Source organism: Esox lucius, chromosome 11, assembly GCF_011004845.1.
Source record: "Esox lucius isolate fEsoLuc1 chromosome 11, fEsoLuc1.pri, whole genome shotgun sequence".
In the NCBI taxonomy this organism is placed as follows: Eukaryota; Metazoa; Chordata; class Actinopteri; order Esociformes; family Esocidae; genus Esox; species Esox lucius.
The window spans coordinates 20910329-20927820 of NC_047579.1; the positions used below are offsets into that span (position 1 = coordinate 20910329).

The window sequence follows — 17492 nt, forward strand, 5'->3', positions numbered from 1 at the left end:
AGAAAAGGGACTCCATGACACCACTGCTCAGCCATTGATGCTGACACTGTTTGATAACTGTGCTCTGTGTGGTGCAGCGTTAACACATGAAGGTCAGGGAGTGTGGAGAGTTGCCATGGCCCAGGGAGGCTGTCTGTCTCAGGGAGGGAGTGGAAAGGGCGCCCTGTCCCTCTGGAGAGTTCACAGACAGGGTCTCTCTCAATCAGCTGGGACCCGGCAGGTCATCTGAGATCAGGGCGTTGCGCGCGTGTATATCTCTCTACATCTGTGTGTACGTGACCGCATACATGTGTGTGTGGGTGTGTATGTGGGGGGGGCACACCCTAGTTCGAGTTGCAGAGGGCGCTGTCAGAAGAGCCGTGCCAATGACAGGCCCAGACGACAAATAGGAGGAGAGGGAGGGACTCGAGAAATGGGAAGTGGAGACAGTGGAAGCCCTCAGTCAACCCCAGATCACCTACGCGTCACACCCAGTCAGGACAGGGATTTCAAAGCAAGAACCAAGGCCTGCCGCCTCCCTCAAAGACAACGCTGAACTCAAGTACAACTTCCAACACACTAAGAGTAAAGCACCTCCCCCAACAAACGCACTACCCAAGACCTCATCTCAAAAATGATTGATCGAAAGATCAATAAATTAGACGATACATGCTTTGATGATTTGCAGTTGAATCTTCAAATGAGATGAATAGATTCTACTCTAGATGGATCTTAGTTCTTAGAGGACATTCCACAGCCCTAAAGCGGCGAAAAAAGAGACGTATCTTCATTGCATTTTCTACACTACACTTCACTACTATAGGTTAATCGCCCAGCCCCTGAAATCCAAAGTAGTCCTACGGTGATGACTGAACTGCATCAAAACATCCCAGATTCCAAAGCTGAGACAGTGACTGAAGAAATCTTGTTCGTTTGTATTGTTGACACGAGCGCGATTTGGTAAATATCTCCCGCATCTGGAAAGATCCAACATGGAAGATTGTTTTGTTTTAGGAGATGCCCATCCCCTCATCTTCACACAGTGGAGCCAAGTCCAATGATTATGGAAGTCAAAACTTTGACCTGTTACTGGCTGAGGTGCAGAATGAGACAGTGAGGACGGTAATAAAGTCAGAGCTCTGAGGCTTCAATAAAACGGAGAAATTAGACCTCGCTAACCTGCACTGTACTTTAACTTTGTAGCAAGATAATGTGGAAAGAAAACGCTCTTATTGGGAGTAAAGTTTTACGAGGTGAGAAGCCACTAGACGATGCCAAGGAGTAGGAATTTACCGTATACTTGCCGACTTTCTCGAGAAGAAGAATCTTTCATGGCCCAACTGGACCCGAGCGACCAAACCACAGCCTCCAATCGCCTAGCGTCTCAGAAAAGTAACGCCACGTCAGTAGGCCTGACCGGGGACCCACGGGCCAAAACGACACCCTGCCCTCCACCGACTTTGCTTGTCCAATAGCGTTGCAGGGATACAAGACACACTGCTTCTAAACCAATGACCAGGCCTCAGAGCCGGTCACAAGAGCAGTGAGATGCCAATTTTAAAGCCGGAGGTAAACAATGCCGGCAGTCACGGTGGGCCCGGTCCCCGGATCCCCTCGGAAGATTCAACACATGTTTTCCATTGTGGTTTAAAGGAACCAGGATGAGAACCAGGAGCAGAAGCAGGGGCGGCCCAACATGCACCACTCCCCTCCCCGGGTGTGATCGGAGTGTTCCTGAATCGGGTCCATCAGAGTAACGCTGACACCGTCGCGGCAGAAGGGGAGACGTTATATAGTTGTATATATTTACAACTGATATGTCAACTAAGGTGACCTATGAGTTCATTGGTTCCCCATCTGAATAAGCTCTATTCAAATCCTCGGACAGCCAGCGACCAATAGCGATAAAGGAAACCTCAGCGACTACACTGGTGAAACATCCCAATTGTGACGTATTACGGTGACACCGGGTTACAAATTGTGAATGTTTAGGGAAAACCGATTGGTTACATGGAGGGGCCGTGAAGTCCTGTTTAGGAACAGCAGTCCGGGCCGAGGGAGGCAGGCACATCCTCTCGCTGACAGGTCGGGTCAGCCAGGCTCTGGGGTTGCTGAGACTCGCTCTCACACAAACACTGGCTAGGTAAGGGATATGAAAAGGTGTTGAAACGGAGCGGATCTGGGTTTTCAGAGGCCTCGCTGACACTGCTTACTGGAAACAAGAATTACCTTCAAAGCTTCAATGACTGAGAGAGAAAGGGGAAAAGAAAGAAATACAGAAGAGGAGAAAGAGAATGAGAGGGGGGGGGGGTTTGGGTTAGTTTGGAGTTTTAAAAACCCTTTGTTGGGTCATAGACAACGACATTACGTTAAACAAAAACATGGCTAAATATGATTTAAAAAGACAACTCCAAATCTTTCTCCTCCTTTTACGTGGCAAAATGCCTCCTGAGGGCCCTATACGCTACAGGTCAAAGGTTTCCCACCAGTTTCTGACAGGGATACATTTAACCCTCTGTCCTGCTGCTATTCCCCCCTCAAATATGCCCACCACATCCACAGACCCCTGCTCCTTTATTAAATACTTCTGTGTCTTTCAAATACACAGTATAGCAGCCCCGATAACAAATGTAAGTATGGAGAGAGAGAGGAGACAGTAAGAGGTAGAGGGCCTGCAAACACAAAAATGAGGTAAAAAGAATGACACAAAAAGAAGGTTAAACGATGAGAGCTGGATGAGAGGTTTCCACTGTCTGGGTCGGACTGTCACGCCTCAAAGACACAGACAGGGTTTACCACCCAGAAATGCAAGGGCCCCCATTCAGGTAACCCTAGGGGACAGCTGAACCAGGAGACTGTGACTTTTAGAGCCAATTAAGGGCCTGTTTTAAAAGGCAGACAAGAGGATACCAGCATGTCACTAAGCAGGACACGCATAGCAGAGCACATCGACACTTGAAGCCCGACACCAATTAATCATGACCCAGAATAAGGCATCAGCTGCTATTCAGAGGGATGTTTGCATGGGAAGCCAGTCAAACTCACACTGACGCACGCACGTGAGGTCGGAAACAGGCCCGCGCACGTGCGCACACCCGGGGTGAAGAATCGAGGATAAAGGCGTGGTATCGAATGACGGCAGCGTGACAAAGCATCTATCCCCACATCCCAAGCGATTGTGCTGGCAACCTACTCCGTCACACGACAACTCAGGACGTGTTGCGCTGCCGTTAAATTCAGACCAAGTAACCATAAATCACGTCCGAGCGCACAAACCACAATTCCATGGTGAGAAGGGATTCATTTATTTTATGGTGTCAAAATATTCCAAACAAGCGCGAGTCACCCCCATTGACCCTGTGACCCCGCGCCTCCCGCACATAAACAGCAATAATTACACGCGTAGCTATCTGTCACTTTTTAATTGGGTTTGCGTGGGTTGTGTGCTCGTGCAGATGTGTCTCAAGAAATGTCTGTTGCATTCAGAATCAATTCTAATGATGCAATCAAAAAGGTCCTTCAACCAGGTTAGCAGTAAACAACAACATGTTCCATTTCACAATACAAGGCTAAGTCGTTATCTTCACAATGCTGATCCTGGCTAATTGCTGCGTTATCCCGTCTAATGGTAAAGGCTAGGTTTGGGAGAGGTGAAGCTGTTCCTGAATCGGAACTAAAAGGGAAACTTCACCTCGGAGCACTCTCCGGTCCTTGGATGTTGGCAAAGTCCATTTGAACCCCTTATCGCACGTCATGTCCTGTTTATGACAAAGGACGGTTCCGTTTGTCTTGGAGCTGAGCTGACTTTGATTAATAACGTAATACCAGTCATCTAGTCCTGTTACGTTCTAAAAAATCGAATACAGTTGTTAAGGCTAAGAGTCACTCCCAACCACTCAGCCACAGAGGACAGGAGAACATACAATCCTATGGCAGAGGATTAAACAATATCCATTCCAGTCCAGGGAGCCAGAGTATTCTTATCAACATCCAAGAAAGGGCTACAGAGGCAACTGTCTACATTCCAGAGGAACAGACACACACACCACCCTATCCAACTAAAGGACTCCACTGAAATGTACAGATGTCAGAGGCCAGTGGAAAATGGTAGGATGACGACCACGACCGTTAATCCAGACATGGGGGGGGGGATTAGGAATAAGGCAAACACCACAAATAAACAAACGACTAATGACCCAGGTTTGGACCGCGTGGTTATCCGGCCCTCCGGGCCACTGCCGGGCCTGGATCCAATGATCCAATCCCTCAGTGTTTATCAGAGAGAGTGAAAGAGCGGTGGAACAGTCGCAGAGAAAACACTTGCTTTGATTAAGACAAGAAGGTTGTCTGGACCTCACTCAGATCCACACAAAGAGTCTAAGTATCATGGGCCATCATTTTGCTGGTCTAGTCCTTAATAACGAATGCTAATCTATGAATGTATATATTTACATAAATGTGCGAAATGCTACGTTTTTGAGCTGGTGTCCTATTGGAAATAGATTCATCTGGCCCTCCTTGATATTTTATAGTATTTACCAGACTGCTTAATGCACCCCATTTATGTCAAGATGACTGATTTTCACCACTGAATGTTTGCTTTGTTACATGTGCAAGAAATTAGTCAAATCAACGCAGTTAGATGCACAAGTAAAATGTATTTTTTTACGTTTATTTATACAGAGCAAGCAAATGAGACCGAGGTCTCGTTTACAGCTGAGCTCTGTGTTACAACAATAAAAACATAGACAAAATTGAAATAAAACATACACTAAGAAAAACACAACTGACAAGAAAAAGAGCATTTATAAGAAATGTATGTCTTATAGACGCTAACACATTTAATTTAAGATCACTCAGAAGGACCTCTGAATGTACCTCCAGCACTATCTAGTTTTGAGATTGTTTAGCAATTGCTTTTCTTCCAACACATTTTCTCTATTAGATAATAAGTTTTCGCATGACTTCCTCATATAAAAACACCAACCAATGTCTGGCCCTTCTAGATGTCAACGACTTCCAGCCAACCGAAGCCTGTAACAGAGAGTGATGAGTGCAAATATTTGTACCAGTGATAAAACACAAGGTCGACTGATAGACTGCATCCAGATATTTGAGTACAGAAGCTGAGGATTGCATAGATAATAGAAAACCATAATCTATCGGCAACATAAAAGTTACTCGCACAGTATCTTATATATTCTGAAGTGACAGACTTGATTTGGTCCAATAGAATAAACCAATTTTAAACTTTTCACCAACTCAATGTGTTTTAAAAGACATATTTTAATCTAACCAAATCCCAAGGTCTTTGTATGAAGCAATTTGTTCTACAAAATAACTTTTTGTAGTTTAGGTTAGTAGTTTTGCAGCCATCCAAAGCCAGGTTAGAACCAACCAATGGTCCATAGCTGATTTTCTTTACAGATGGAAAACAGAGCACAGGTGTGTGAAAGTTTGCTCAAGAGAGGGAGCCTCATAGCATATAGTTCTGAGCCGTCAATTTCTAACAGTTACAGATTTCATGAATGTAAAGCGTGAACAATAATTATAGGACAGACAACTGAATTCTGTGGAACTCCTTTGCAGACTACGTGAAATGTAGATTCAATTCCATCAGCTACAATTACTTTTATTCTGTCACTAAGGTAACTTTGAAACTACAGGCAACTGGCCAGGCCCAATTAAGACCGCTTTTTCAATAAGATTGAGTAATCTACATTATTGGACGCCTTCAACAAACAGAGCAACACAGGTTTATCTACGGCTTTGACAGTATCATTTACAACCAGTGTAGCTGCTGTAATAGTACTGTGACCAGGTTTAAAACTAGATTGAAATCTGTTCAAAATGCAATATTCTAATGAAAAAGGAGTGTAACTGTTTATTTACCAATGCTTTAAGGATTTTAGCAAAAGACAATTTAGAGTTGGGGCGATACTAGTGTCCCCACCCTTATGCTGTGGGAGCACATGAGCGGTATTCCAAACTTTAGGGATAAGCCCCAACATTAATGTTAGATTAAATATTTGCGTTAGAGCTCCAGATATAATTGGAGCATCACTAACCAAAAACACTTGATCTATCATATCAGCCCCCCGGGGTTTACTTAGTGTCCATAACTGGCAATTAATCAAGGACCTCTTTTTCTGTGAAGACTCTACGAAAGCTCTTGGCTCTTAAATCTGAGTATTACTGCATAATTACGTCTGTCTATCCATTCCAATGAAAGGGCCTGGTAAATAAATGTATTTTTGTAACGATAGGATTCATTTTTTTCTGTACTAAGCATTTTCATGTAGTAATTTCAGCATTTAAAACTTTCCTTGTAGCCTCTATAATAGCATACATTACTACTTGGAGTAGATAGAATCATGTCATGCATGTGTTGACTTTGATGTACCACAGCATCTGAGTAGCCTAAAGCAGACATATGTATAAAAGGTTGCAACTTGCCCACTACAGTGTAGAACCATAGGCTGTAATATAGTCCAAAAATACAATTGTACTTATTACTGCGAAAAAATTAAAGGGGCATTACGTCACATTTTTACTATACTACCAGCATAAATACAAGCAAAACTGACCAGTAGACATCTGCAGTTAGTGTTTAAATTATATTTTTCTACATAATTGATCCAAATGCCTGAGATGTTCCTTATTTAAATTGTCTCTCAGTCTGTTCGTCAGTTTCCATTGACTTATAATCTCCTTATACTCACTCACAGTCATATTATTGTTATAGTCATGTTATTGTTATTGTTATAGTCATGTTATTGTTATTGTTATAGTCATGTTATTGTTATTGTTACAGTCATGCTATTGTTTAAAGAAATTATTCACAGTCCCCCTTTAAGTGAATATAGATTCTCCAGTTAAGAAACAACATAGAATTGCATGAAAAAAGATATAGATTTCCTTTCATGGGGGACACATTCAGACTTATATAAAGTCAGACGCCCATGGCAGGTTGAAAACCCGCCCCGATCAGTGTCCAGGAGTGCTATGTTGGTATGCAGTGCTAGCCGCTGTTATTGACCAAAATGTACTTGTTTGGCATCAGGTATCCATGGAGCTATTATACAGGAATGTTACACAGCGATAAGGCTGTCATAACTACATAATGTCTGTCATAAATTAACAACAACACCTCATAAAATGTAATTAGCAGAATTCAAACGCAACCAGATTAAAGGTTTGCAGTTCAAACAAAGGTCAGTTGCTCGAACGTTTGTTCCTTGATCAGGTACAACGGAAAGACAGACTGTTTCTTTCCAAGTGGGGCCAAGCCCATGGTTATCTTTTCACAAGCTGCTGTATGCGACAAAGTAGTGGGAAACTAGGAGCCCCAGCCTGGTGCGGACGAGGACGAGGGATTTTACAGAATAGCAGACGCAGCGACATTCCCCTCCGACACTCTGTCCCTTTCTTCTGGTTCGTCTTTTGTGCTGGAGGTGACATCAGGCTGCATGCTTCACTATGTCTTACCGGGGTGACTATTCAGAGGGCTTCTGCGGGAGCACAGGCCTGCTGGGCTAGAGTTGAGTCATGAAGACAGAACACACACAAACACACACACTCACACACTGCTTCTGTGGTGCGCGAGAACGTGTGTATTTGAACACGTACAGTGAATGCCGAAAGTATTTAGACGGTGACAATGAGAAAAGGGATGGAAATGCCTTCAAATTATCGTATTTTAGCGCATATAGCGTGCACCTGTGTAAAACACACACACTTGCATAGCGCGCGCCTTTCCAGTTTTGCGTGATAAACTGTCCGTATTACGTGCACTTTTACATAACGCACATGCATTGCCAAGCGATAGAAATAATATTTGTTTTCAAAGTGCCTAAACGCAAGTTGTACACCGCTGATTTTAAGTTGCAAGTAATAAAACATGCAATGCTGTAGATATTGTAAAAGAAGATAAATCGGTGGCGTCGTTACAATAGAAGACTGCACGTTGTTTACATGTACAAAATATACTATATAGCGCACACCAGCAGATAACGCGCAGTATGGGTGCACAGTTTGTAAAACCGTTACATGCGCTAAAATACAGCAAGGAAACCATTATATGCGCTAAAATACAGCAAAGAAACTGTTATATGCGCTAAAATCAGGAAAAGCTGACAGGCTTGACTTCAACCCCACAGTCGTCGTAGAACATTAAATCCAAAATGCTGGAACACCAGTGCTGAGAAAATGAACGAAACCGAAAATGTCACCGTCCAAATATTTTTGGAGTTCACTGTATGCAATCTATTGTGGGTCCATACACACGGCCTGATTAGTAACTCTGTCTCCCCACAACACATCTCGCCGCCCCTCATCCTTTGTCTTTAATCCCCCCTTTCTGTCTTTCTCTGCACCTTTCTAATCCAAGGTGAAAAAGTGCTGAGACATCGCTTCCCCCCTCCATGTCCTTCTCTGTCCCACAAAGCTGTACCTGCTGGGCCCCGAGGCCCTTATCCACAGCCTAGGTCCCCGGCCCCGTTCCCAGCGCCACCACAAAAGCCATCGAGGGGCCCGATTCAGGCCCTTCAGAGCCAGTCTGACACACAAGAACTCCTTTTAATCTTCACCCGGTGTGACTTTGACGGCAGGGCGCTAAGGTTGCCCACAACACCCACAACACCCACAACACCCCTCCACATGCCCCCTCCTCTAATCCCGGGCCTACACGACTGACTCGGTCTGAAAGGTCCACACGCCAGAGGTGACGGAAAAAATGCGCCGAAGGCAGGATTCAACAGAGACCACCTGCTCGTCAAACTAAATTGCCGCGACCCCAAAAAAAAAGAAGAGAGTAGTGGGATGAAGAAGAAGAAAAAAAAAAGCCGGCACAATCTCCCTCTGTGCTCCCGAGCCAGACAAAAGAACACATTGCATTTCCGCACGGCGGCATCCAAAGGTCAAGATGTACAGACGCGGGGCCACCGGGGGCCAATGATTGGACCACTCTGAGTCCATTTGTGCGCGAGCATGTTGTTACGAGGTCCATCAAATCCACGGGGAGAGGTGGGTGATCTCTCGTTCCGTCCCTCACCTCCCCCTTCCCTCTCTCCTTTCATCTTCTAGGTCTGCGTCCCACTCCGTCCCTCCGCGTGCGCAGGTTGTTTCTCTTCAATCTAGGTGGAGTGTTTTTATTCCGAACAATACGAGCGTTCTCTTTCTGAACGCCTCAGCTCCTTGAGCCGTCACGGTGCGGACGAGGGCTTAAGGTCCGCGGAATAAGAGCTCCCTAGATAAAAGGACACTGAGTCGACCAGGCAGGACGAGTCTTTGCCGTCCTCACCCTCCTCATCCTCGGTGTACAGAGGTAGCTCGAACAAAGACCATGGCGGTGGCTTTTATCTTGACACTTTCCGATGTACAATTACCATTTTGAAACCCATTCGGAAGGGCTGCCGTAAGACTGGGCGGCCGTGGAGGGGACCGACTGACATGTGAACAAACAAAGAAGGAAATGAAAAGGGAAACGTTTCTGGCCCATGATTGAATGGGATTGCTTCATTATCCCAGAAGGAACTGCCAGTGAGACAGGTCAGACAGGATATAGATACATATGCGGAAACATAAAAGGGCAGTAAGTTAAAAATATGTATTTCAATAAAGGGTTGTGTTACATAAGATAAACATGGATCACCAAAACATGTTTTCTTCTAAAAGCTGTGCTCACGCTCTCTTGGTGTTAAGAGTTCAAGTCTGAGCGCTGATGGTTGTACCTTTTGAATGTTTGGTGAGTGTAGAAGATCCTAAAGAGGTTAATTTACCTCTAACGTGTGCACTCTTTCTCAGTGGCTCAGAGAACCGAACCAGGCAACATTCTAAGACAGACCCAGTGAAGCATCTGTGAAATCCCTGGGTTCAAAAGTTTTTCACAGCTTGTTATCGACTATCGTCCGGAGGTACTTTTCCACTGTTCAGTGGTGATGTCTTCTGATGTCAATGATGAGGCAACTATTCTTGGAGCCATTCTTACCAGAACTACAGTGACAAACGCCCGTGTTGCGGCTGAAACGATAAGTCACCGCCTTTGAGCGTTGACCACAAAGTCTTCAGTCGGCTTCAAAACCAACGGAACTAATACTTAGGAGATTTCCCTAATGTTTCAACGTGGCAGACGTTTGTGTAGGTCCAGCTGTCCTGTGAGGCCATGCCGGTTGGTTAGATAACCGCGTGAGGGGCTGATGTGGGGCAACATCCGACGCCAGGTCCCGGTTCCGGTGTGGACCTCAGAGCCTCGCTCCTACGGTGGTCACGCAGCCCCTGACCCAAGCCCCAGCCTGCTACCCCTGGGCGGCCCAAAGCCCCTCGCTCCAGCCGGGACACTGATTTATGTGACAGAGGATTACAGTCAAGCCAGCCGTGAGGACCACCCACACTGTGGCACAGGACGACCCACATACATTCTCACACAACACACACACGCATACACAAAGAAACCAACAAATGAAACATACTATAGAAACATACTGTACTGCGCATGCTTCAGTAAGAACCCCGGAAAGATATAGAAAGACACACACACAGACACACACACGCGCACACATACAGAGAGCCCACATCGGGACTTAAGTCCAACAGGGATGAATAAAGAGCATGTTATTATGGTCAGTAGGGCTCGTTCGCCACCACACGACACACTGGGTGATTCCTAGATGACAGGCCTCTCCGTGTCGTGTGTAAAACCTCCAACCGGCGTCCTACTGGTGACTCAACAGGCCGTATGGTGACACTTTGACAAAGAAATGATATACCGTGGGGGTCAGGTCTCCTGCCAAAGTTCAAATCCACTGTAGGGAATGACTCCCATGAAGTTAATACTACCCTGAAATATCATACCCAGAAACCTCCCTCTATGCCTCTTTCTCTACCTGTCACTCACCCGCTTTCTTGCTATCTGTCGTACATGTAAACGTTGCATCATTTCAGCCCAAGAAGATGCGTCATATTTGTTCTAACCCAGGCCCCAAAGAATAACATCCGATGTTGCTATACAGATGGGAAGCAGAAGGACCATGTTGAGTCACGCCCCCCCCCCCCCCCCCCCCCCCCAAAAACAAAATGATTCCCAGAGCTTGGTGACATTTTAAATAGTTTGAATTCCACCTCTGCCGAGTTATTTGTTCCCCAACTTTCTATAATGTACTTCAAGGAATCACTGTTTTATTCTCAGATTCTATGTTTTATTATGCCTCAAACAACCCCTCCTCCATGTCACATTAACACAGAGAGGGGAAAACAGAGAGAGAATGAGAAAGGGAGAGATGGAGAGAAAGGGGTAGAAAGCAGGTAGAGGAAAGGATGTAAAGGGGTGAGAGAAAATTGAGAGCGATTAAGACAGAAAGACAGAAGGAGAAAAGCACACATTTCGCACTTGCCAGGACACAGCCAGGGTACAGCCAGGACACAGCCAGGACACAGTCAGGACACAGCCAGGAGACAGTCAGGACACAGCCAGGACACAGCCAGGGCACAGCCAGGGCACAGCCAGGGCACAGCCAGGGTACAGCCAGGACACAGCCAGGACACAGCCAGGGAACAGCCAGGACACAGCCAGGACACAGTCTGGACACACTCTGGACACAGCCAGGGCACAGCCAGGACACAGCCAGGGCACAGCCAGGACACAGCCAGGGTACAGCCAGGACACAGCCAGGGAACAGCCAGGACACAGCCAGGGCACAGCCAGGACACAATCAGGGCACAGCCAGGACACAGTCTGGACACAGCCAGGGCACAGCCAGGACACAGTCTGGACACAGCCAGGACACAGCCAGGACACAGTCAGGGCAACACTTGGATGAGCAACATAATGGGAGACAATGACAAATCGGACGTGGCACATTCCCTGAGCAAACAGTCAGCTCATGAAGAGAGATAGGTAGACAAACATTCACCTGCCCTGAGCTAACAACACACACACACGCAATCAAACACACACGCACACACACACAAACACACAGAACTGGAAATGCATATTTAGTGGAGTGATGTGAGGTCTCTCATATGAATGCCTCAGTGTAATCAATCGGCTCTCATGGAGCGTGTGGTTGTTCGCCAAACACAAAGATACAAACACACCGTTTGCCTCTGGACTGGTCTGGCAATGAATACAAGACGGGAATCTGCTGACTGAGTTTCGACGTCCGTGTTCCTCTGTGTTGTCTCACTGTGTTCGGCCAAGTGCGAAGACAAGTGTTGGTACAATCCTATGGCGCGCGTGTGAGCGCGTGACGGACGCCGCGTGGGGGCTGGGTCTGTGTTCGTGTGTACAAGTGCGTGTGTTTCATGTGGTTCAGGGTTTCTCTTCTCTAAACATCTACGAGACCAGGCCAAAGGCGATAACTTCAATGGTAGAGGCAACAAAACGTGAACTCAAGCAGACTTGCGCGTGCAAAGAAAAAACGTGAACAAACACGCGCACACGAACAGGGAGTCTTAAGACAATTGCAATCTGTGTGTGTGCTCTGCATGTACAGAGGGCAAACACTCTGAAAATACACATCCTTTCCAACCAAACCAAATCCCAGTCTCTCTCTCCCTCTCTCTCTCGCTCTGAGGCCCAGGTTCCCAGAACTCCCAGAACCTGTCACAGCCAAAACCTACATAGAGGACTCAGTGACAGTACACCTCCACTTCCCCGTCATGTGGCCTATTCTCGCGCCGTGATTGGACACTGAGAAGCCTAGGGATAAAGGGTTCACGGGCGGACAATGAGGGCGGTGAAGGGGGCGGCCAGCCAGTTCGGGTGCTTGCTGGCAGTGGAACGCACGAGGGGAAAACAGATTCCTGCAACCCGTTGGCATGGCAATCAAGAGCCGCAGAGGAGCTCCGGGGTCAACCCCGGGAGTCGTTAATGATTCATCCCCGCATCCGGCTCCCGAACGATCGGGCAAACCCAGACCAGTGCTGAGTCAAAAGCGCCATAGGACAGGCTGAGAGAGGGGTCCTTACCACTGCGCCTCTGCTCTGCAGCTAAAAAGGGTTGGCTTTGTGTTGGCAGCGAGATCGACAACGTCTCGCGAAATCAGGTCCTATATGTCGGGAGTTTACCCAAACAACGTGAGTCACATTTCACGAGGCGATCTTTGGCCTGATCCAGATCCCGACGAATGCCTCTGAAACAGTAAAGCACCCCGCGCGAAAAACAATCTGAGAGCGTCTAAAGCTCTGTCCCTGGCTGCATTAAAAGAGGTCTTTAGTGGAAGGAAAAACAGTGGTATTAAAACAAGTTAAATCGTTAATAGTGTTTGGCAAACAGTTCTGCCAGCAGCAAAGTAAGAGTTGCGTCAGGAGATAAAGTTTAATAAGCCTAAACCACAGCGACTCGTTTGGCATCAGCCGCACTCCAAACTTACAGTTTGAGAAATGAAGGAACGGATGAGTGAGGTTGTGAAACATGTACACTAGGGTTCAGAAGTTTAGGGTCACTTGGAAATGTCCTTGTTTTTGAATGAGAAGCTTGTTTTATGTCCATTAAAATAACATAGAATTGATCAGAAATACAGTGTAGACATGGTTAATGTTGTAAATGACTAAACTGCAGTTTTTTTCCTCTGTCCAGTTTCTGTGTTCTTTTGCCCATCTTAATATTCTATTTTTAATGGCCAGTCTGAGATATGGGTTTCTCATTGCAACTCTGCCTAGAAGGCCAGCATCCCGGAGTCACCTTTTTACTGTTCATGTTGAGACTGGTGTTATGCAGGTACTATTTAATGAAACTGCCAGTTGAGGACCTGTGAGGCATCTGTTTCTAAAACTTGACACTCTAATGTATTTGTCCTCTTACTCAGTTGTGCACCGGGGCCTCCCACTCCTCTCTCTATTCTGGTTAGAGCCAGTTTGCACTGCGTTATATGAGATCTTCAGTATCTTGGCAATTTCTCAGAACAAGAATAGACTGACGAGTATGAGAAGAAGGTTCTTTGTTTCTAGTCATTTTAAGCCTGTAATCGAACCCACAATCACTGATGCTGAAGATTCTGTACTAATCCAAAGAAGGCCCGTTTTATTGTTTCATTAATCAGCACAACAGTTTTCAGCGGTGCTAACATAATTGCAAAATGGTTTTCTAATGATCAATTATCCTTTTAAAATGTTAAACTTGCATTAGAAAAACACAATGTGCCACTGGAACACAGGACTGATGGTTGCTGATAATGGGCCTCTGTATGCCTATGTAGATATTCAATAAAAATCTGCGATTTCCAGCTACAATAGTCATTTTTAACAATGTCGAGACTGTATTTCTTATCAATCTGATGTAATGTTAATGGATAATAATTGTTGCTTTTCTTTCAAAAACAAGGACATTTCTAAGTGACCCCGACCATTTTAAAGGTAGTGCAGGTCCACGAGATAAAGACAGAATATCAACAGAACGACAACAACGTCAACCCAAACTACGGATTAGGATTAAAGGTGGTCGGGTCAGCTGAAGCCCACCCCTGGTTCGTCTTGTTGCTAGGTTACATTGAGGCACAGACTACAGAAAGGCCCACACAACTGCACATGGTTAGATGCTGTAAGGTTGACACAGTGGAGGCTTAGAGGCCAAAACTTTAGGACCGAGCAAGCGGAGCCCATTTGTAACATCTCAGGAAACAGACTATATATATATTTGTGACATGGTGCATTATCCTGCTGGAAGTAGCCATCAGAGGATGTGTACATGGTGGTCATAAAGGGATGGACATGGTCAGAAACAATGCTCAGGTAGGCCATGGCATTTAAACAATGCCCAATAGGCTCTAAGGGGCCTAAAGTGTGCCAAGAAAACATCCCCCACACCATTACACCACCACCACCAGCCTGCACAGTGGTAACAAGGCATGATGGATCCATGTTCTCATTCTGTTTACGCCAAATTCTTACTCTACCATCTGAATGTCTCAACAGAAATCGAGACTCATCAGACCAGGCAACATTCTTCCAGTCTTCAACTGTCCAATTTTGGTGAGCTTGTGCAAATTGTAGCCTCTTTTTCCTATTTGTAGTGGAGATGAGTGGTACCCGTTGGGGTCTTCTGCTGTTGTAGCCCATCCGCCTCAAGGCATGTTGTGGCTTCAGAAATGCTTTGCTGCATACCTCGGTTGTAACGAGTGGTTATTTCAGCTTGAAAAAAGCAGCTTCTATCAGCTTGAATCAGTCGGCCCATTCTCCTCTGACCTCTAGCATCAATAAAGGCATTTTCACCCACAGGACTGCTGCATACTGGATGTTTTCCCCTTTTCACACCATTCTTTGTAAACCCTTGAAATGGTTGTGCGTGAAAATCCCAGTAACTGAGCAGATTGTGAAATACTCAGACCGGCCCTTCTGGCACCAACAACCATGCCACACTCAAAATTGCTTAAATCACTTTCTTTCCCATTCTGACATTCAGTTTGGAGTTCAGGAGATTGTCTTCACCAGGACCACACCCCTAAATGCATTGAAGCAACTGCCATGTGATTGGTTGATTAGATTATTGCATTAATGAGAAATTGAACAGGCGTTCCTAATAATCCTTTAGGTGAGTGTATGTACTCACCACACAAAGGCCTGTGAGTACACAGAAAGACGTCTCTTTCTGTATTCCTGGAATTTGGAAGCTTCCTGTAGACCAAAAAAAAAGAAGAGGGAAAACGTCACTCACTTGACCCATTTTACAGCAACGCAGGGCCAAAAGCGATCGTACCAACAGGATTGTATTACATGCCTATATATCTGCTTAACTGTGCGCACTGAGAGTTATTCCGGCCGGGCTCTTTCTGACAGGTCTGTGGTGAAATAGCTAAGTTAAAGGGGACGGAACTGGAACACGATTTGAACCCGCTACCCGCAGCACCGCGGTCCAGAGCTTTGAGCAGTTCAGTGAAGAGCAGAGCGGAACCGCCTGACAACCGTGGCATGACAATAGAAACAACATCAGAGATCACAGAACAGCGAGCAAACGACTGTGCTCAATTGAGCGGGTTCGGATGAAAGCAGGTTTAGAATTAAGATACGCCAAAAGCGCTCCTCCACACAGAAAGGCCTGATCACACTTGTAGGTAATGTCAAATGAATGGCACTCCATTATATATTCCCTTGCATTCGGTATGTCAGTTTGTCATTTTCACATGATTGCATGGAAACGTGGTAGTAATAACAGTTTCAACAGTTGAACTTCAGACGCTGGATTCAAATCTAGGTTTTTCATTGAGATTTAGTCAGTGGTCCTTGTCACTATGGCCAGGGCTATGTACGCGCGGGTCATACCTACGATGCCCAGGGGTCTGGCTGGGCATTACGCAACAGGCAATGGCGCCGCCCGTGTTACGGTTGGGTGGCCTATTGTCTCCATTGTGGTTTTGTAGCTGAGGATTGCGTTACCTCAGCGCAAGTGTACCAGCCGAAGGCTTCCTGGTTGAGCGAGCAGTGGGATACGTTTTCTGAGCGGCTTGGTGATATTTGTTCGGAGGAAGCGCGTGACGAGGCAGGGTGGTAATCATGAATTGTACATCAAAAACCTTAAATAAACAATTCAACAGCTAAAGATGGATTTCTCACTCCTCCCATTAACCTTGGGATACTCTGGGCTGGTCCTATGTGTTGACTTTGCATCTTTTTTTGAAAGCTGGCTGATTGACGACATCTAACTATTCCATGGGTTCCGTTGCACAGACAAGACAAGCCCAGTCAAGTCAAGATGAACTACGTGAATCAAGTCCAACACTAGTCGAACGCATTCATGTCTGGTCAACATTCGACACAACATTGGGGAACCCCTCCGAAATAATGTAATATCTGAGTATTACTTCATGTTTAAAGAGGATCTCGTCTCATATGGGGAGACAAATCTCCATGTTGCACTGTTACTTTTCAATAAGCAGCTCCTCTTCAGTCAGAGTCACTGGGATCCACAGTCGTTGAAGAACACTCTGGTCATCCTCTCCTCTGTCGGTGCCTCTTTCACCTTCTCACATGCACACGGGCGAATCAAAAACGTCAACATCCTAACACGTCTTTCTTTGACTGGCTGGTGCGGTGAACAGGGCGTGACCTCAGTGATGACCTGTTACTCGTTCCCCAGTCCCCCCACCGCCCCCCACGTCAGAACAGAGTGTTTTAATAAACGCCACTGAAGCATGTCCCCCTTTTACTTGTAATTAGGGCTCCTTCTATCGAATCCCTCGCCGACAAATCATAGAAATTAGAAACAGATCTTGGAGTGGATTTATTCATTTATTTCAGCCGCTGTCAGTGTGTCTGTGTGTGTGTGTGTGTGTGTGTGTGTGTGTGCGTGCGCGCGTGCGTGTTTGAGTGTGAGAGAGAGAGGTGCAAACATACCAAAAAATACCAAATCTGGAGAGTCACTTCTCAAAACGTGTTTCACCAGGGGAGCTTGGGGTAAACCACGGCTTCGGTCAAAGCCAGGCTTCTATTTTCAGAGTATTTCCTAAAATAAAAACTGATTTAAACGATTGGCACAACAAAAGGCTTTTTCCTCCCCATCTGTGACCTTAGAGGCCTCGTCC

General features: G+C 45.9%; 1 long non-coding RNA gene across 3 annotated transcripts in view; it reads right to left on the bottom strand.

Annotated features, from left to right (window-relative positions):
- The window catches only part of LOC105029452, a 95529-nt gene that overhangs the window by 14116 nt on the left and 63921 nt on the right, over nucleotides 1-17492 (bottom strand). For 2 of the 3 annotated variants that reach the window (XR_829487.2, XR_829489.2), the window contains exon 2: nucleotides 15524-15588. This is a non-coding gene — a long non-coding RNA (uncharacterized LOC105029452). Of the gene's footprint in view, nucleotides 1-15523; nucleotides 15589-17304; nucleotides 17414-17492 lie in introns of all 3 variants that reach the window. The other variant, XR_829488.2, reaches the window with a different exon arrangement.